Source organism: Castor canadensis, chromosome 5 (assembly GCF_047511655.1).
Source record: "Castor canadensis chromosome 5, mCasCan1.hap1v2, whole genome shotgun sequence".
NCBI classification, from domain to species: Eukaryota; Metazoa; Chordata; class Mammalia; order Rodentia; family Castoridae; genus Castor; species Castor canadensis.
Window position 1 is genome coordinate 857389 of NC_133390.1, and position 22088 is coordinate 879476.

The window sequence follows — 22088 nt, forward strand, 5'->3', positions numbered from 1 at the left end:
TCTTCATTACCTGTTTTTGCCACAAAAACAAAAAGGGTAACTATGTGGGAGGATGGGTATGTCCATTTGGTTTCCTACAGAAACTTTCCACTATCCATATGTATCCCATAAGATCATGTTGCATACCTTATACATACATACACATAAATTTTACTTAAAAGCAAAAGAAACACTATTACAAAGGGACAAATACAGATACGGTAGACAGAAGACTCTCAGAAAGAATGCAGCTAGAAGCCATGGAATGACATTCCTGAGTAATGAAGTGGGAAAAATGTCAACTGGAATATTAGATGATGGTGGCTTTTTCCAACAAACAAAAGCTACAATAATTCATAATACAATATAACTGAACTATAAATAACACAAGAAGGCCATAATACAAAGGAAAATATTAGAAGAAAACTTAGATCTACAAAAAAAAAAAAAAAAAACAAAAAAAGCCCTGGAAACAGAAAATACACAAACATAAAAGCCTTTTTCTCTTAATTTTTAAGATTGTTTTCAGAATAATAGGCTATTTAAAGCAAAAATAACAGCAATGTATTATGGGGCTTATAACAATGTAGAAATAAAGTGGTATGAAAATAATAACATAGAAGAAAGAGAACTGACAGAAAAATAAATTGATGTAGAGCATTATGCTACATGTGAGCTGGTATAAAATGGACTGTGGTTAAATTAAAGACATATACCATGAATCCCAAAGCAGTCTCTGAAGACAGAGGTATGGCTAATCAACTAGTAAAGGCTATAAAATTGATCAAAAATAGTACTTGATCCAAAAGAGAAAAGGGAAATTTAGCAAAAAGTGGGAAAAATAGAAAACCAATAGCCGAATGACAGACTTATGCCTAACCATATCAATAATCACATTAAGTATAAATATAAATATAAATGGTCTAAATGACCCAATTAAAATGCAGAGATTTTAAAAAATGGATTGAAAATCTTACCATACTAAATGCTATTTATAAGAAAAAAATCCTCCTTTAAATATAAATATTAACATAAAAGTTAAAAGGGTTTGGGAAAATGTACTATGCTAAGACTAATCAAAAGAAAGCAGGAATGACTATATGTATATCAAAAAAAGTAGGTTTCAGGGAAAAGAATCTTGCCAGAAGTAAGAGCACTGTGTAATAGTAAGGATCAATTCATCAGGACAGTAATAGTCCTAAATGCCTATACACCTAATAAAGGACTTAAAAACATGTGGAGCAAAACTGAGGAAGGAACAGAGAAGTTCACAATTACAGTAGGAGCTTCCTACATTTTTCTCTCAATTATTTTTTTAGCCACTCATAATATCAGTAAGGGATATGCAAGACTCAAACAACATTGTAATCTACAATGATTCTAACATGACTTACCTGACATTTATAAAACATAATTATAACAGAATATACATTCTTTTCAAGTGATCATGAAATATTTTCAAAGATCATACTGAAACATTAGAATTTTTCAATAAAACTTCAAAGAAATAAGAAAGATAATGTTTCCTGAATACAATGGATTAAATTGGAAGTCAAATAAATAGAAAATAATAACAGAAAAGCATATGAAAACTCTTCATATACTTGGGAAATAAATAGCACATGTTTAAATAACATGGGTCAAAGAAGAAATCACACTGGAAATTCAAAAGCATTTTTAAAGGATAAAAATGGAAACACAGTGTATCAAAATGTGTGAGATGCAATAAAAGCAGTACCAAGAGGAAATTTTATAGCACAAATGTCTCCACTGGGGAAAAAGAATAGTCTCAAATCAATTGCCTAAGCTTACTAAAAGAAAAAGAGCAAAGTAAACAAAAGGAAGTAATGGCTAGAAATAAATGAACTACAGAAAAGTTATAGAAAATTAATGAATCAGGAGTTGGTTTTTGATAAGATCAATAATATTGATCAACACCTAGCCACACTAGTCAACATGCTAAATGTACACAACAATCCAATGTTGAAAAGGGACAAAATATATGATCAGATACTTCACCATTGAAATACAAATGGCAAAGAAGCACTCAAAAAGATGGTCTGGCAGAGAAAGAGGAAAGCAATTGTTCAGACAGACCAGAACCAACTACAGAAGTAGAACATGCTAACCACATGGAGATATTTTCCTCCAAATTCTGAATGCCATGGCAGAAGAAATCTAAAATAAAGACAACCCTCCAAGAGAGATATAAATGTTAGAAAAGGCTGTCACTATCTGCTAGATAGGGACAGACAGACAGACCAGGTTGGGTCATAGGCTTGCAATCCAGTGAAGGGAGAAAGTGCTGCTTGGGAACTGTGAGCAGAGTGGGTGAGAGCTCCACTAATGCCCCAGAGCACACAGATGGGACCTGGGGCAAGAGCACCATCGAGGATGCAAGAGAGCAAGGTCCACCCTGGTGGTTCCAACCACACTAGGCTGGGGTCCCCACTGTCCACCATACCTCTGCTCAGCTCCACACATGAGCTTCCAGGATGTAGACTGGCATCCTCTGTGAGTCACTATTGACTTACTCAATTCCAGTCCATACCATAAACATTCTTTTTCTACTGATAATTCCTCAATTAAGTCTCCCTGCCCCATTCCCTTCTCTGAGCAGCTGTATCTCTGCCTACCAGACTAAACCAATTGAATATCTATTATCTCAAGTTCAAGACCAAATCCTTAACTCACTCACCAAACAGGACCCTCCCCACCTCATCCTATCTGGGTTTCGTAGGCTCCTCTATCATACCCAAGTTCTCCTCACCTGGCCTCCCTGACCCATCCTCTATTTAGTTCCATCCACAGCACACACTCTTGACCCCACTCTCAGCATCTTCCCTCCCACATCAGCTCAGCTTCACTGCAGACTCATGCAGCTGGCACCAAACTTGCTCTCTTTTCTTCCCTGGAGCCAGTAAGCTTTTGAAAATGGGACCTGGGCTCATACTGTCCTGCATGGAGGGTTGACACCTGACCTCCTCAGCATCCACCTTGGTCACCCTGATCCCTGGACCATGTCTCCCTCTTATCCTAACTCCCCAGCTGTTCCCCCCCCCCATCTCTCCCTCCATTCCACCAAACCCTCCCAACCTCAGGTCATTCCTCCTGCCTGGGGTACCAAATGGTTCCTTTCTGGGTCATCAGCTCTTCAGAAAGGTGCCCCATGACCAGGAGCTCTACAATCACATTTGGGCTGTCTTCTAATCCACTGAGCACAAGCTACTGTGCTCTTAAATCATTTTTCCTGGTTCTGGTCCTTCATTCCGTATTAGAAGTAAGCCCCATGGTGGTAAGGAACTTGTCTGTATGCCTATGCCACACCCATGAGCCATAAGAGGGCTTGTGAGAGGCAGACTCTTAGCAGATGTTGGACAGGGACACACGTAAATAGATGAGAACAGGCAGGCAGCTGTCCAAGGAGGACCAGCACACAGGCAGGTCTCTGAGGGGCAGGACCCTGAAGGGGAATGAGAAGACTTTAGGAAGAAGTTTGTGGATGCCCAAGATATGCGTACCTCCACCCTCTGTAGCTACTCTCTCATTTTTAAAAATCACAAATGAAGACTTTTTAGATATGGGAGGAGACATTGTAATACTTGTAATTTAATTAATCAGGAAGAAACAAGGCAAAAAAGACTGACGAAGTACCCTCTGCTGGGGTGTCAGAGGCACAGGCACCCAGGTGAGAGCTGATGGCACTTGACCCCACACAAGCTCAGAACCAGGCTCTCATACTAGTGTGGGTTTGTAAACACACCCCAGCACCACATGTGAAACCATGAACTTCATGACAGAATGTCTTTATCAGAATGATATTTTAAAAACACAGACTAGTGGTAAGGCAAAAGAAACAAGTAAAATGTTATAAATGTTTTGTTGGCACATCAACAGTCATGCCATCTTGAGTTCTTATCTACAACTTTCCTACTTTTGGGTACACTGGTTATTGTGGAATACTAGAGTAATCCAACCAAAGCAGGCGCAGAGATGGATGTTACAGGGATAGACCTGTCCTCCTACCACCCACCCTTTCAGATCAGTGCAGCCTCTGCATCCCACAAGCCTAAAAACAGATGGAGGTATCACTGCAACAGCTGAGGAAGGGGGTTCTTCTAGCTCCAGAAGCACCATCTCTACACCAGATTTTCCCTGCCCTGCTTTCCCCACCACTCCACTCCCACATGCCCACACCTCTGATACCCCTTTGTCATTCTCACATAACACCCTGCATTGGTTTTAATGTTCATGCTATGGCAGGGGCAAGGCTGGGACTCCTTCCAATGTATAATGTAAGGCTGCCCTGTTGGGGAGGATGAGCAAGCAGCACCCAGAGATAGACCAGAAGTGTGGGGACAGAACCGTGGACCACTCCTTGGATTGTTTTAGCCCACCACTTCCAAATACCACATTGATGATGGAGTTACATTGGGGTTCTACAACTGGCACAACTGGGAACAAGGCTCCTGGAAGTCTGCTCATGGATCTTATTTGTCCTAAATTTGTCTGCCAAGGTTAAACTTTGACAGATCTCAATGAAGGATGAAACCTCAAAACTAAGCAGGCCACAGCAAGGGTCTGACTTCAGGAGAAGGGCAGCCTTGACTCTGACTTTCGCCAGGTTAGGGGATGGAGCATCTCCCCCACTAGTAAGTAGATTGAGAGTACCAAAAAGAAGCAGTACCAGAAAGAAGCAGGAGGTGGAGTAACTGGGAATTAAAAGGGTTCCTTCTGGGGGAGGACAGGCAAGGATAATCTGACTCAATTTGGTTCATGGATCTACCAGTGCAATTACCATTTCTAAATAATTAGCACTCTCAGTGATGGTCTCGGCAAAAAAGGAAAAGGAAAGTAGTTGGGGGCGAGTTTCTTTACTCCTCCGCCTCAAAAAATAGCGTCCACGAGGCCAATGAACAAACAGGACATGACTGACAAGACCTGAGCATGCAGACCCCAGCTACATGACCTGGGCTTGACATCGGCCTGGGTAGCCCTCCATCCTTCCAGACACTGAGGCCTTAAAGACCCCTCCATGGAGAAGTTCAGTATCTTCCCCACACACCTGCCTCCTCCCAGCCACAAATTTTTGTTGAACTTTCTACTTAAGACAGACCATACTTCAGGTGAATATGAGCGTCAATCTACACATCCATGTTTCAGTCTTCTTAAATTCTATCAACGGACTTTATTTATGATTAACTTACAAATAATAGTTTTTGTTTCAGTGTCAGTTAAAAAGTTTAAGCTTCACTACTTTTACTTTCCTAGTTTTCTGAGTGGGTCATCCTCATTACCAGAATCAGACACAGGGTCTGTCTGGACTCTCACCAGCGTACTGTAGTTGTTTAAAATACATCTTGTGGACTTTCCACATAACCCTGCAGATCCTGAACAACCAGGAACAGAGAATTAGTTCTGTACAGCCCTGCCCCAGAACTTCCCAGGCCATCAGGGTCCCTGCAGAGGCAAGTCTGGCATAGACAGCAGGCCATGTGCTTGAACCCCACTCTCCATCGCAACTGTGGGTCCTACAGTTGCAGAATGCATGCTTTTTCTCTGTGGAGAACAGTACAAAAACTGTATCTAAAAGCACCTATGCCCCACACAGAAACACTGATAGCAACTGCATGCGTTTCTCTCCTCGTACTTTCTCATTATAGTATCTACCTATCTGTTTTTAAAACAAAATGACATTTCATGTTCTCTCAGAATATCACAGTATATTTTTATGTGTAATATTTGTAGAAAATGCTCATACAGCTTGTTTTCAGACTTTAAATGCTTACTGAAATTCAAAGAAATCTGTCTATGAAAATCAAAAATTTATTATTTGAGATTATTTGGATTAGAAAAATGCTGAAAGGTCAGATTAATAATCACATAATTCTTCTCTAGTAATAAAAACACATATTTTCCTACAAATATAAAAGTGATACATGTTCATTGAGGAAAATTTAGAAAATTCAGAAATGTGTGAAACCCATTGTGATCCCAGATCTCAGAAACAGACAGCATTAGCCTTTGGCTATACCTTGAGGCTTTTAAACTACGTTGCACATGCACACATGTACACACAAACATACATCTACATTTTATGTCACACTGAATAGTGTTACATGTACTACTGATTTGTGTAACAGAGTACCTTGGTGCATTTTTCAGTCATGGATCATTCCTGCAAATACTAATTGCTGCCTAATATTCTATTGTGCTACAGGAAGTACAATAACTGACTCACTAAATCCTCTATTATTGAGTATTTCAGCTATTTCCAATTGTTAATTTTTTAGCTAATGCTGTAACAGGAATCCGTTGCACATAAACTTAGTGCTTATCTTGTTATCTCCTGAAGGTAAATCATAACAGTGGAATTTTCAGTCAAAGTCCACAAATATTTTTGAAGCTTACCACCCTCTGAAGCACATGAGATGACATCCTCAGGCTGTGTGATTCCTGGCCAAACATCTGTTACAAACCTTCTCAAAATGCATGTCAATGAGATGGTTGAGAAATGATGCCTGCACCCTGCCTTTGTTTATGAATGGTGAGGCAGCATCACTCCAAGCTCATTGGTATTTGTGCTCTCATTATAAAATGTCTGCTCAGTATCTGACTGGGACGTGACTGAGTGGAATCAAGACATGTGAGGAGTACAGAAGGAAAGAGACATCATTCACTTCTGGCCAAGGGTTTGGCAAATTTAACTGAGTACATTGTAAAAAAAGAAGAAATTCTGTTGTTTTTATGCTAGAATTTTAAATAAATCTAAAGATAACAAAATTAAATTGGGGTAGCGATGGAAATCACTGTGAACTTGGTATACAAAGGTTTATCTTGAGTTCTCTCACCCAAAGTAGTCTTCACAAATACTCACGAACATCCCTGGAGCCAAGACTTTAGACTCTAATACCGCTGTCAGGGAGGAGAGGGAGTGACTGACCAGAAAACAAGACACCTTCAAACATCTGGGCAGTCCTCAGCTGACCAAAGTGGCAGTTTAAGGGGGCTCTAGCCAAGCTGCAGGCAAGATGAGGCCAAAGCTACAGCCATCTTGGCACTCAGTAAGTATCTAGAACTGGCAGAAAGGTTCAAGTGGTAAGCGCCTGCCTAGCAAGAGTGAGACCCTGAGTGCAAACCCCAGAACCACCAATAATAATGATTATTATTATTGTCCAGTTCAAGTCTGAAGCAAGAACTCAGGCTGAACTCAAAGTCCAAATCATCTTAGGATATGCATGCAAGTGGCCCATCTCACCAACTAGCTGGTCTAGCATGGACGGTCTGCTCCCTCTGGTGTGAGGTACAACTGCTGGACCACCGCAGGTTATCTACACACCAAAGGTAAGAGAAGCACATGAAACTACTGTGGACAGCCCTGCTAAGGTAGTTCCAGAGATGATGGAGAATTCAAACTATAGTGCAGATGTCTTCAGAAATCTAAATGCAGTCGTACACTTTGTGATCACTGCATTTTTGCATGCTTTTACCATTAATATATTTAAAATAATAATTCACTAACAATACTGAAATTTTGGGGATTTTTTTAGATTACTATATATATATTTAACATATTGAATTCAAAAAGCAGTGAATATAAACAAAAGTACAAATAGCAATGATTATTCTTCAGGTACAGAAGCTTCACGGATGTTGAGAGCGTCTGCCATCTCAGTACTGGGAATTGAATTTGCTAGGAAACACTCTTCCACTTGAGCTACTCCCTTAGTCCATTTGCTTCCTTTGTTTTTCAGATAGGTCTCACATTAACTTTTCCTGGGCTGACCTTGAACCTCAGTCCTCTGCCTTCACCTCCTGAGTAGCTGGTATTACAGGTGTATGCACTACTATACCCAGTTTATTTGTCTTTTAGTGGTTATCTGGAGGTGCCATGCCTACCAATCATTTGATTGTCACATGCTACTACTTGCTCTACCAGCCTTGAACCAGGTATGTGGTTAACTTGGCCCTGGAAATCAAGCAATCTTATAGCTCCCTACATATGTGGCATTATTATTGCAGAAGTCACACTGAAAATGTTTCTCCATGTTCTCCGCTTCCAAAGTTTAGCTTTTTCCTTCAGTCAGTTCTCAGCTACCCCACAATGAACCTCTGCCTTCTCTTCCCCTTTGCTACAGACAGCGCTGTCCCCTGCATAGCCCACCCCTCTCCAGACTCAGCCACAAGCCCTAGTTCTAAGGCACAACCAACCTTGCTCAGGGGAAGGATGTGCAAAAGCTCAGTCAGCCACAGTTGAGGCATGAAGGAATGAATACAGCTGGTCCCCATGCTTAGACAACCCTCTCTCATGTGCAGATCCCGCTCTAGATTCTATAATGGCTCCCATACTACTTAAGTCTGCACTAGTGCCACAGTTTTAATTTTCTCGCTTTCTTGAATGTTTGACATCAGGATCAGCAACCCTGCACTGCTGTTCTTTTTCCAAAAGTTGCTGGCTACTCTTATACAACTTACCTCCTTGTGGCATATAGGAGTGTTAATCAATTTCCATAAAATATCCTGTGGCGATCACAGGATAAAACACAGTAGGTAGCTAATACCAAAGTGAATGGAAGAGTGATGACAGCTGACAGTTCTTCCCTCCATAAAATCAATGAGAAGACAGCAAAAATGATCATAATTAACTTTTTAAGAACTCTGGAAATAAAGAGTTGCAGAAATCCCAGGGTCATTCACTCAAGAAAAACAACTGAATTTTGTTAAGAACAGTGCATTATGTGGCATTTTAACTTACCCTAGTCCCATCCCCTTCCCCAGCTCCACCAAGAGCTCAGGGTCAGGAGCCAGCAGCCAGCTGCAGGAAGGGCAGAGCTGAGGGATCCTCCACAGCGAAAATACCTGCATTAAAAAAAAAAAAAAAAAAAAAAAAAGAAGGCTCTCACTCAGCAAGCAAAACTACCACCTTCAGAAACTAAACCCAAAGCAAGCAGAAGAAGGAAATAGCAAATATTACAGTGAAAATAAATGAGAGAGAGAAAAATAAAACCAACAGTTGGATCCTTGAAAAGATCACTGGCAAACCTTTCCCTAGACTGACAAAAAACAAAAACAAAAACAAAAAAACCCCTGAAATTACTAAAAATCAAGAAAAGAATAAAGGAGAGGACACTACCAAACTTGCAGGAATAAAAAGATAAGGAAACATAAGAACAATTTTATATCACCAAATTAAATAAACTATATAAAATGAACACATTCCTATAAACATGAACAAACGGTAGAAAGTAACTCAAGAAAAAACAGAAAATCTGAATAAGCCTAATATCGAGTGAGTAATCCAAAAACTTTCCACAAGGAAAAGTTCAGGACCAAGTGGCTTCACTGTAAGTTCAGACAAATATTTTAAAAAGAATGAACATTAATGCTTCATTAACTGTTCAAAAAAACCCCATCTCATTGTATGAGGACAATGGCATTCTGATGCCAAAACCAGATAAAGACCTCACAAGAAAACTGCATGTATCTTATGAACATAGATGTAAAACTTCACAACAAAATACTAGCAAACCAAATCAAGAAAAATGTAAAAAGGATCATATGCCATGACTAAGTAGGATTTATCCAGAAATGCAAGGTTGGTCTAACATTCAAAAATCCATCAATGTGCTTGATGTGGTGGCACATCTAGAATACAAGGATGGACTGGGCTACGCAGGAAAACAAAGGTTGGGGCTGTAGATAAGTGGTAGAGCACGTGCCTAGCATAATCAAGGCCCTGAGTTCAACCCCCAGCATCAAAAACAAAAAAAAGGAATAAAGTTATTTGTTTTCAATTTCACAAATTTCCATTCTTAACCTTCCTTTTTTCTACTTTCTGCTAACTCTGTAACTTGCAAAGTTGTAAGATCAATGTTCACCCTTCACTCTTTTTGAATACATAACTAAGGATATGAATTTTCCCTCCACATTCTGCACATTCCACAAGTCTTTTATTTACACTGAGTTGTGTAACCACAGATATTTTCACAGATATTGTGACTTCCTCTTTAATTTGAATGAGTCTAGTGGTTTTTTTTAATGTCAAATATATAAGCTTCCTTCTCTTTTTTTTTTTTTTTTTTTTTGCAGTACTGGGGTTTGAACTCAGGGCCTTCACCTTGAGCCACTCCACCAGCCCTATTTTTGCAATGGGTTTTTTTCAAGATAGGGTCTTGTAAACTATTTGCCCGGGCTGGCTTCAAACTGCCATCCTCCTGATCTCTGAGTCCTGAGTAGCTAGGATTACAGGCATGAGCCACCCATGCCTGGCTCTTCTCTGTGTTTTTATTATTCTTTTCTTTTCTTTAGGAAGAGTCTTGCTTTGTACTCCCGCCAGAAAATTCACTATTTAGACCAAGCTTGCTTCCAACATGGACTCCTCAGCCTCCACCTCTCAAGTGCTAGGATTATAGGCAAGAACCACCATGCCAGGCTTATTGTTGACTTCTGAGATGGCTACTTTGGTCAAAGAACATGGTCTGAGAAAACATGAGATTTACTTTACAATCAAATACAAGGACAGAAGTGGGGAATGTTTCACATGTTTTAAAAAAGTATGTATTCTTTATTGGTTGTACTTTTTTTATACGACCATGAGACAGAACACTTTTTTTTTTTTTAATGTGGTACTGAGGGATTGAACTCAGGGCCCTACACTAGGTAGGCAAGCATTCTACCATTTAAGCCACACAACCCAGTCCTTTCGGAATTAGTTATTTTTGAGATAGGGTCTTGTTTTTTGCTCTGGTCAGCCTGGACCTCAATCCTATTTGTGCTTCCCCACATAGCTGGGATGAGAGACCCATGTCATCACACCCAGTCATTGATTGAGATGGCTGGCGGGGGGATGGGGGTGAGAGGGGGCATCTTGTGAATTTTTTGCCTGGCCTCTCCTTGAACCATGATCCTCCTGATTGCTGGCTCCCAAGTAACTAGGATTATAGGCTTCAGCCACCGCAACAGGCCACATCACTAAAAGCTTGAATACTTTTAGTTATGTATGTGAATGTGATCTATTGATCAATTTTTTTTAAAAAAGGACCATTAAGGTAGCTCATATGATTGCAGATTTATCAATTTTTACTTGAAAGTCAGTCAATTTGACTCTATTACATATATGTAAGTTTTCCATATATCCTGAAGTTTAGTTATTAGATACAGCAATGTATCATCTAACAATGTTTTAGTCAAGGATCGGCCACACATACTGCAGTGGTCCCATCAGATTGTAGTGGCGCTGACCCTGGCATGGAGGCATGCACCTATAGTCCTAGCTATCAGGAGACTAAAGTGGAGGAACCACTTGAGCCAGGAGTTCAAAGCTTGCCTGGGCAACATAGAGAGACTCTCAAAAAAAAAAAAAATCAGATTACAATGGAACTGAAAAGTTCATGTTGCCAAGTGATGTAGCAGCCATTATAATGCAACAGCACAATGTCATGTGTTGTGTGTGGTGATGATGGCATAAACAAACCCACTGTATTGACAGTCATATCAAAGGTCATATACAATTATGTAAAGTATTCAACACTTTAAAATGATAATAAAGGACTCTGGCACTAGTTTATATACTCACTACACTATACTTTTCATCATAATTTTAGAACATATGCTTCTTTCAACATGGAAAAATTATATCAGCTGTAATGTGGTCTCAGACCTTCAAGAGGGATTCCAGAAGAAAACATTGCCATCAGAAGGTAGGATAGCTACTTAGGTATAACTGGCCCTGAATACCTTCCAGTGAGGCAAGATGTGGGAGTAGAAAACAGTAACATTGGTGATTATAACCCTACATAAACCAGGTTAATATGAGTTCATGTGTCTTAGTTTACAAAATAAAAAGTCAAGGTCAGGGACGAGAACCAGAGGGAATGACAGAGAGCAACAGAGGCCACAACTACTGCTGGAGGAAAGAGAAGCTCAACCCACGATGGCACTGCAATGGGACCAAGTAGAGAGCAGCAGCCCTCACAGGGACACACAGGACAAGAGGGGAGAAAGACCACAGTGCTCACAAACTGAAACCAAGGAAGAACACAACTAGAGTCTAACAAAGTGGCTCTGTGCATGTCCCACCCTTTGCTAGCTTAGCATCTGGTCCCTACAGAAGAAGGAAAATACCACAGGCAAATAGAAAAAACAGAAAAGCAGGGCTGAATCAAGGCAGTCCAGGTGGTTCCTCCTCAGGGAAAGTCAGGAGGAGTCACTGCAGCACACAACAAGATCCTAGAACAGGAATCTGCCTGAGTGGAGATGATAGCCACATGCAACACGGCTGTACCACTTCACTGTCATCCTTCCCCAGTGGGGGGTGGGGTGGGGGATCTGCATGAGATAGTGGGATGGGCGGGTGTTCAGAAAAGTCTTGCCAGGACTTTTTCCCAGATAGGGCTCTGCAGACAGGGTTGTCCCGACAGGCAGCAGAGAATGGCATCAAGAGTGGGCACATCTTCAGGGATCCCATACAGTGTGAGGACAGAAGAGATAAGTCAGGAATAGCAGTGGTGCAAGATGAGATTGAGACCTTTTCTGTCCTCATAAGGTAATCATTGGTGCAAAAGCACACACAGCAGTTGGTGGAGTGACTCAAGCAGTAAGAACACCTGCCTAGCAAGTGTAAGGCCCTGAGTTCAAATCCTAGTGCTGCCAAAAACAACAACAACAAAAAAAGCAGACACAGCCTTCTCCTAGGTAGAGGAGGAGAACTGCATGGAGGACAATAAGTTGCTGGCACCAGCCACATGGGCAGAACTGGGCATGCAGTCTACAGAAGGGCAGGTCTGGCAAGCAAAAAGCAAAAGCAAGGTTAGAGGCTCAGTGCAGCTTGGCTAGAACACAGACCAAATAGCAGAAAGAAATGGCTGGTAAGCCAGAGAGACAGACTGCGAGCCGATACCAGAGACCTGGAAGACAAGACTGAGGGTCTGGCCAGCTGGGCTTTTCTCTGAAAGATCAAAGGAGGTCAAGGACAACGTATGAGCAGTGATGGCCCACTAAAATCTAGAACTATATTACTACTGGAAGTAGCTTCCTAAAATCTAAATAATACATTTATTCCAAAATTCCCATGTGGTCCTAGAAGGTGATGACCTGTACTGTTCACCAGAAGGGCAGCAGTAGCTTCTGTAAACTATGTAGCAGAAGCAACATCGTAGGAATGTATGATCACATTAATATAAAGATGTAGACCTGGAAAACAGCACAAGCCAACAAGATGCTGACCACCATCCACCATCCAATGTTTACACTGTCAGTGAGACTCAGAGACAAGTCATCTGGGGAAGAAGAAAATCTAAATCAGCTTTCAAAACTGGTTCACCAAACAAAAACCCAGCAAAGTCAGAGAGTTGCACATTAAAACAAAGAAATATAACCACATACCTATGAAACTTTTAAAATCCAAAAACTGAAAATAACGAATGCTGGTAAGGGTGTAGAAACTCTTTCATCTTGGGGTGGGGGATGCAGAATGGTATAGCCACTCTAGATGGCAACTGCACAATGTTCATAAATTAAACATGCTCCCCCAAGGACTCTACAACTGTACTCCCTGCTAGCTACTCAGAAGAGTTAAAAACTTACATTCACACAAAGATCTGTACACAAATGTTTAGAGCAGCTAGCTTTTATTTAGACTGCCAATAAGTGGAAGCAACTGAGACATCTTTCAAAAGGTGAATGGGAAAGCAAACTGTGGCTTACTTATTCTGAATAACAGTCAATGATAAAAAAAGAAATGAACTGTCAAGTGATGAAGACAAAGATGAGTCATAAATGCATATCAATAAATGAAAGAAGCCAGTCTGAAAAAGCTACATTCTGCATGATTCCAGCTATATGACATTCTGTGAAAGGCAAAACAACAGAGTTGGTAAAGAGATCACTGGTTATCAGTGGCTTGGGTAAAAGAAAACAGGTGGAGCATGGGGTGAGGGAGGGGGAGATTTTTAGGGCAGTAAAACCACTCTATCTGATACTGTAATGGTAACTAGAAGACATGAAACAGTTATCCAAACCCAAAGAATTTGACATCATAAAATAATAAGCCTAATGCATGCAATTTTTACAAAATTCACCTAGAAAGTTGGGAGAATCCCAAGATGGGATGTGGAATGTGATGACACAATGTAACTGCATTTAAAAACACATGAAACATCTCACTGAAGAGGTGAGGAATAAAGTGCTGACCTAAGTCATTTTGGAGATGAGCACAGTCTGTAAGACTAAAGGCAAAAGAAACCACACATAAACACTGTGTGTGCTCTGGCTGGCAAAGCTGCCTCCCAAGGAGTACAAAAAACAATTTTGACATGCCTGCTGGGGCTGACCATTTAAGGATGGTGGATGGTGGGAACCAGGTGTCTCACTGTTGGATCCAAGAGTTACATATAAGAAAGGAAAGGAGGTTACAACGTCCATGTGGTAAGGGGTTAGTTAGAAATATCACTATGAACTGATGTTTTGCTTAATATAGACACAGATAATTACATAAAAAATATTTATAGGCAGGTACATACACAGGTTAGTATACATACATATACCTCCTATGATCTGTCAGTAAGAGGATCCAAAGGCAACAAGACCCCAGCAACAATAAGTAGAACCAGCACCCAGATATATTGGCCTTTTATACCATTTGCTGATGAAAGGAACCAAGATTCCTTAGAGAAACAGCTGATCCTAAGACAGGGCAGGAAATTCACAAAGTGAGCCTGGATCACCTCATAGTACCAAGAAAGGACAGAAGTTACTTCAAATATATACACACAAAATGATGGGGGCATGTCAAAGGGACAGAGGAGCAAACTGAAATAGCTCCCAAAGGCCAAAGCTAGAATAATTTGAGCAAAAAAAAAAAAAAAAGTAGCACAGAACTATAAACTAAAGAATACAATAATACCCATGAGTTCATACTGATAGATAAAAGGTAGTGAACAGACAAATCTCCAAAGGCAAGTTGTTTATAGAGACTCTCTGTCTTCAATGAGGTGAACACCACAACCCTCCACTCTTTCAGTGCACCCTAAACACTGACTTTCTCCCAAACAGCACAGCACAGAAAGAGAGAAAAATAGTTACAAGTGCTATGAGAACCCTGGAAATACCCCTCCTCCAGGTGGTCCAGGTCAGCATTGCAGTGCCAAATACGACTGACCATGTGCTGCCTTCATAAAGGATGAAAATGGTAGCTCACTTCCCTAGTCTTCCCTCCAAACACCCACAGGCCCAGTCCAATCACTAGAAAACATCAGAGCCCAGTAGATCCCACTGGAGGGACATCCTACAAAACATCCAGCCAGTTCTCCTCAAAACCATCAAGGTCATCAAAGACAAGGGAAGTGAGAAGCTTTTACAACAAGAGGAGCCTAAGGAGATGTGCCCATTATGCACATCTGTAATGTGGTCTCCCGGATGGGCTCTTGGAACAGAAAAGGACAGGAAGGGGAACTGAGGGAATCTAAAGCACAGACTTTAGTTAGTAGCTGTCTAAATACTGGCCATAAACCAGGACAAGTGCCCCTTATAAATGTGAGGTATTGAACTGCATGTGAGGTATTCAGCAACTCTCTATACTATCTCCAAAATTGTTCTGTAAACTTAAGACTGTAAAACAAAGCATGTATTTAAAAGAAAACAGCATTAAAGGAAACAACTGAAGTCACCATTACTCTGTTCCTGATAGGAAAACAACTTTCTCATAGTACTCTTAAATTCTGAAAAACTGACACAGATGTTGGGGGGAAGTTGTGTTTAGAAGAACTTGGAAGGTCCAACTTGTCAGGAAATACTCAGAACTGCATCATTTGGAGAACCATGTCACTTTTAAAAATTTTTTTTATTCATTTATTCACATGTGCATACATAGTTTTGGCCATTTCTCTCCTCTGTCCCTGCCCTCCCTCCCCTCCACATCCCTCGCTTCCAGGCAGAACCTGTTCTGCCCTTATCTCTAATTTTGTTGAAGAGAAGACATAAGCAATAATAAGAAAGACAAAGCATTTTTGCTAGTTGAGATAAGGATAGCTATACAGAGAGATTCCTAGCATTGCTTCCATGTAGAAATGTGTTACAATCCATGTTGATTCATCTCTACCTGACCTTTTCACTAGTTCCTGATCCCCTTCCCAAATAGACCTCTGTCGCTTTAAGGTTTCTGTATTAGTTCCTCTGCAGTGGGGACATCAAACACTTCCATGTTTTGGGTTTCCTACCTATCTTTTATAGTTAAGTGTTATCCCCAACTCAGGAATGGGATATGCTTGGTTTTAATGGAAGCAGAACGAAGTGACAACTTTGCTTTAAAATATTTCATAATCTGACACTGAATATTCAGCTTAGGACACTGATTATTCTAGAAGGAAGGCCATCATCTTTGGACATAAGAAAACTTTTTGCGCTAGAGGTTCACTGCCTACCGGCAGCCCCTCTTGCTGAGAACCTGCCAGGTGCAGTGGCTTCCCATGCACTGCTGGGCTCCTAACACCAACTTGACAGCACAGGAACCCCTTCTTTCTCTTTCCAGGTTTGGAAACTGAGGCCCAGAAAGGCTAAACAGTTTGCCAAAAAGCTTCATAGCTAGCAGGCAAGGGAGCCAAGCTTCAAAATCATGCCTCCCAGGCTGGAACTCGGACTAGCTTCTCCTCCATGTCCTTCTGCCTATCCACATTTGGCCAAGAAAGTGCACATAGGGCAGTCACAAGGGCCCTGCCCAGCCATTCTCAGAGCTCTCTGGACAATGAGCGTTTCTGAGACTAGTGCAAAACTAGTTCCATGGGGAACAAAGGTTCCTTCCTATAGGAGAAAGGCTGGGAAACATCTGAGTCTGAGCCTTGAAACAGAGCCAGGGCCTAAAAGCCTCCTAGAGCCCCATGAGTCACACCCATCAATATGCATTAGCACTGGACAGCACTTCCCTGAAGTGTCTCTGAACCTGCATGTGATTAACCCTTCTGTATCAAAGTCCCATTCCACATCTGCGGCTGCTGGCTTTTCTTGCTCTATTTAAACAAGACATTGACTTTTATTTTTTTTAACCTTCATTAAGCTTATTATAGAGAGCTATGTTTTACAAGTGAGCCTTCCCCTTTATATTTTGAAACTGGAAGGTTCCAAAATAGTAAGCTTCCAGAAGCCCTGTGAGTACCCAAACCTCAAACAGCAAAAAACAGTGGTATCCTGACCTCCCTGGCTTCCAAACAAACACGATCTCAAACACATCCAGGAGAAATTTTAGCTTAGAATGGGATGGGACTTTTACAAGCCATCTGATCCTACTGCAGAATCCCTCTGCTGCTCCTCTTGCTGTGTCTTCTTCCATGACATGACCCAGACTTTGTGGACCGCCTTCAGGGTGATCAAGGTATCATTCACGCACTACAATCCACCTGCCACATACACACAGCACCCCACTGTGACCCTAAATAAAAAATATGCTCCTTTCCCACAGGGCCAGTCTAAATCTCTTTCCAAACATCAGCCCTCCGAACAGTGTGTATGCATAGCTCCAGGAGAGAGTGCAGAGGATAAGCTGAGTCAGGCCTCTGTGAGCCGGACTCGCCTTCTTCAGTTCTGTTGCTTCAATCACTGCTGAACAGGATGTGGGCTTTGCAGTCAGAAAATGCTGGGCTGAATACCTACACCAGTGAGATGAGACACCATCTCAGCCATTCTAAACCTCAGTGGTCATCTCATCTGTGGGCAGTCAGCTGCGTAGGGCTGCTGCAGAAGCAGTTTCAGGATGGCATGAGGGCTCAGCTCTGGGCCTAGCATATGGCTCAGTGCACAACTCCTAACACTTCCACACCTGCACACTGCAGTGAGAGCCCAACTCTCACCTTCTCACAGGAGCCTGACAACAGGCAGACAGCACACAGGGAAACAGAGCCCTCCCATACTTTACAACCCTCCCCATTTGAATGCCATACTCCTAACAATACAACCTGTATTTGGCAGTTGTCCTCTGAAGTCAATCTGATAATGCCTCTATGGAGGATCATGTGCACCAGCCCAGAGCCTCTCAGAGTATAGACAGATTTGCTCACTGAAAATGCAGACTCCCACACCTTATACATACTGGATCAGGATCTCAATTTTAAAAACATAGGCAACTTGTGTATATATTAGAGTTTGAGAAATTCTGGTCAGTTCTGGAGGCACAAAAGCATTCAATTCCAAAGCTTCTATTCAGGAGGATTTCAGGTGGGAAGCTTTTTCCTTCCATACCTGCACATTCAGCTAGCCGCCATGGACCGTGAGGGGAGAGGGGGCCTCAAGGCCCAGTCCAAAAGCTGCAGAGATGGGCCAAACAAGTTACCACAAGTCTCAGAGCCATGAGAGTTCCTGTCCCCTCTTACCAACCTCCCTGTAGGCACTTTTTTGAACTGTTCAGATTTTTAAAAATTTTTGTGGGACTGAACTCAGGACTTCATGCTTGTAAAGCAGGTGCTCAACTGTTTGAGCCACATCTCCAGTTCATTTTTGCTCTGGTTATTTTGGAGATGGGGGTGTGGGTGGGTCTCATGAACTACTTGCCCAGGCTGGCCTTGAACCACTATCCTCCCAATTCTCAACCTCCCAAGTAGCTAGGATTATAGGCATGAGCCACCAGCACCCAGCCCTGATTTATTTTTGATAAACAATAAGCAATTCCTAGATGGATGTCCTTCTGGAACCAGAGTACATCAAACTGAAGGAGAGGAAAGGGATTCATCGGAAAGGCAGCAGCTAATCCCCACAGGGCTCCACCTCAGCACCTCCTCCGCCTAGCTGGAGCTTAACCTGAGCTGCTAAGAGGCCTCCTCATGCCACTCAGAATTTGTGAGTGCCCCAGCACTTGCTGATTAAGCCAAAACCTCCCTCATTCTACAGCATTTACAGGAAGAGAGGGAGAGAGAGAGGGGGATAGATAATTGGGGGAAGAGAGGAGACAGAGAGGGATGGAGAAGGGACAGAGAAGAATGGCAGGGAAAGGAAAACCTATGCCAGCAGCAGAGCACGCATGTTACAAGCCAACAGAGACCAGCCTGCCTGCATGCCCAGGCAAGACATCAGAGTCAACAAGACTCCTGAATGCTGTGAGCCTTAGATGATTGAAGCCTGGAGAGGAGGAATATCCTCAGCTGCACTGGGCCCACCCAAGCAGCTCTGAAAACAGGTGATAAAGCCTGGTACTGGTGGCTCACACCTATAATCCTAGCTACTTGGGAGGCTGAGATCGGGAGGATCATGGCCCAAGGCCAGCCCAGGCAAATAGTTCATGAGAGCCCATCTTCAAAACAACCAAGGAAAAGGGGTCTAGAGGTGTGGCTCAAGTGGTAGAGCACCTGGTTTGGAAGTGCAAAGCCCTGAGTTCAAACTCCCAAGTCCCACTGAAAAAAAAAAAAAAAGAGAGAGAGAGAGATGATAATGGGACCCCCAGATTTTGTGCCTTTCCAAGCTGGGAGACCCAGGCAGAAGTCCCCAGTGAGAAAAGACTTGTAACACATCACATCTAGCAATCTTGAGGCAAGGAAGGGATTTTCTAAAACAATGTTGTGTTGGTGACTGGGTGTCTGAATGGTGGGATTCTATTAAGATAGGTGGAAGATCCTTCCTAAGACTGAAGTTCAAATTCACAATGATGTCAATGCACATGACAAGAGAGTGGCCTATCCCAACACTGGGCATCTTCTGCTCTCCCCTCTATGTGGACTACAGTCAGATCGCCATTTTATTTCTGCCTCCTAGGCTTATGGCAGGGGATAGTAAAGCATGGCTCCCAGGCCATTTCTGTGTAGCCTATGAATGAAAAATGGTTTCTATATTTTTAAAAAGTGGAGGGGGCAAAAAAGAATACAAGAGACCACAAGTGACACATGTAAAAATATCTGCAGGTCCCTGGCTCATGGCAGTTACAGGTGCCCAGATGTCCCCAGCAGGGGTCTATTGTGGTGGACACTTTCCCTGCCAACTCACAGCCAGAAAAGCCCTGAAATGCCTTGTACAGTGAAGTCAGGGAGAAGCAGGCTTTCAGTCATCTTAAGACTCCAAAAAAAAAAAAAAAAAAAAAAAACCCAATTACTAACTGCTCCATGTCTAAGGAGCAGCTAAGGGCACTTGCCTCCATGGTCATAAAGGATGGTCCAGCCAAGTAAGGCTCAGGAAGGGCAACAGGAGTCTCTGTGAGGCTTCTCAGCTTGCAAGGGACCCTGACCATGCCCTACTTTGGTGCACTTACTCACTGCACCTGAGTGTCCACTCTGGGTCCTGCAGTGACCTGCAAGGAGGCCCTTGCTCATGAGGGTGGAGCCCTAAATTGAAAGTATTCTCAGGACAGGTACAAACAGTAGCATTATTTGCCTGGCCCCAGCAACCATATCCATAGTTTACCACAGAGCCTAGTCAACCACAGGAAATACACACTGGAAGAAGTCACAGTCTAAGGAAACAGCCTAGGACTCATGGCCATGTCCCATGCCCATGCTGAGCCTAGAGCAACAGCCAGCAGGGGCCTTGCTACTGGGCCAGATAGACCTCCTCACACCCAGTGAATTGACCCTTGTAATAGACTCAAATCAGCACTCCTGAGTCAGAAAGAGAGGCACCCTTTCCCAAGATGGCTCAGTGGAGGTTAACTAGAGACCAAAGGAGAGGCAGAAACCAAAAGAGAGCCAGTTATCTTCAAAATCAATTGCCATAATGTATTCAGCACACAGTCCTGCTCTGTACCGTACACCTGCACTGTATCACATCACTCTGTAGGTCATTTGGCTCACAAAATTGATTTAGGGGAGATTATTCAATTTCATTTTACATTTCATGTTTTGGAACTCTGCCAGCAGCAACTGTGGTTCTTCCAGAGGTCAAGAAGCCATGGACAAGGCAATCTCCTGCCATTGTAAATGGAACTCCATATTCCCTTTATGAATTTCCTGTCAATCTTCAAATTACTTCAAATACGATTGCCCTTCACTTAGACAGTGTTTTATGTCTCCATGTCTGCCTCCTTCCCATATCCCATTACCTCCCAATGGCACACAACACTCCCTCTGAGCTCCTCAAGGCGCCTGTGCCGGCAGACAGCAGACAGAGATGGGAAGAGCCCTGGCAGCCTCTCATCTACAACCAGCTCCCTGGCCATGGCAAACATAAGCTGGCATGTCTTGCATTTAAAAAATTCTTGCTTGGTTCTACTTCCCCCACCCCACAACTCCATACAACCCAGGCAGTACCTCTAGTACCTGACACAACCCTGACCACTACCCACGCAGCTGCAAGCAGTGTCCTGGCTTCTTCAGCTGACTGACTATTCTTCTAGGTCTCCCCTGATAGAAGTTGTCTTCCCCTTTGACCTCTTGATATTGGAGGGTCCAGCCTCAGTCCTTGCTGTCTATATCCCCCATCCACCCATCTAAATGCAAACTAATCCCATACCTCTGCCCCACATCCTAGTTCTTTCTTCCAAATGCCAACTCAGGTAAAGCCCCACTTATCTCCAATGTGAGTATCCTAACTGCAACCTTGGACCTCCTACCACTTAGGCCACCTTTCCAGGCTATCAGCCCCAAGCCTTTTTTTTTTTCTTCTTTTTTTGCTGTACTGGGCTTAAACTCAGGACCTACACCTTCAGCCACTCCACCAGCCCCTTTTTTGTGAAGCATTTTTTCAAGATAGGGTCTCACAAACTATTTGCCCGAGCTGGCTTTGAACCACAATCCTCCTGATCTTCACCTCCTAAGTAGCTAGGATTATAGGCATGAGCCACTGGCACCTGGCTTCTGAAGCCATTTTTAATAGCTCTCCTTTTTACATCACACATACATTTTTGTGAACAAGCCCTGCAAGCTCTGCCTTGAACCACACCCAGAGCCCATTCCCCTCACATCTCTACTGCTGTTACCCAAGAGAAAAAGCACTATTGCGCCTTCCTCAAATCAATGGAATGACTACCTAACAGGCTCCTTCTTCTGCCCCTATTCCCTGGACTGGCAGGCAGTCATTCTGTTAGAACCCAAGTCTACTCGTGTCACAGCTCTGCTCACAACCCTGCAATGGCTCCTTATTTCCTGAAAAGGAAAAACTGAATTCTCCCCTGGGCCCTCCAGGTCCTACATAACCTGCTCATCCAT

General features: G+C 42.5%; 1 protein-coding gene across 9 annotated transcripts in view; it reads right to left on the reverse strand.

Annotated features, from left to right (window-relative positions):
- Positions 1-22088, reverse strand: part of Pcbp3 (poly(rC) binding protein 3) — a 243203-nt gene that overhangs the window by 189413 nt on the left and 31702 nt on the right. For all 9 annotated transcript variants that reach the window (XM_074072471.1, XM_074072468.1, XM_074072470.1 and 6 more), the window contains exon 2: positions 8735-8838. The gene's annotated coding sequence lies outside the window, so the exon portion shown is untranslated. The remainder of the gene's footprint in view (positions 1-8734; positions 8839-22088) is intronic.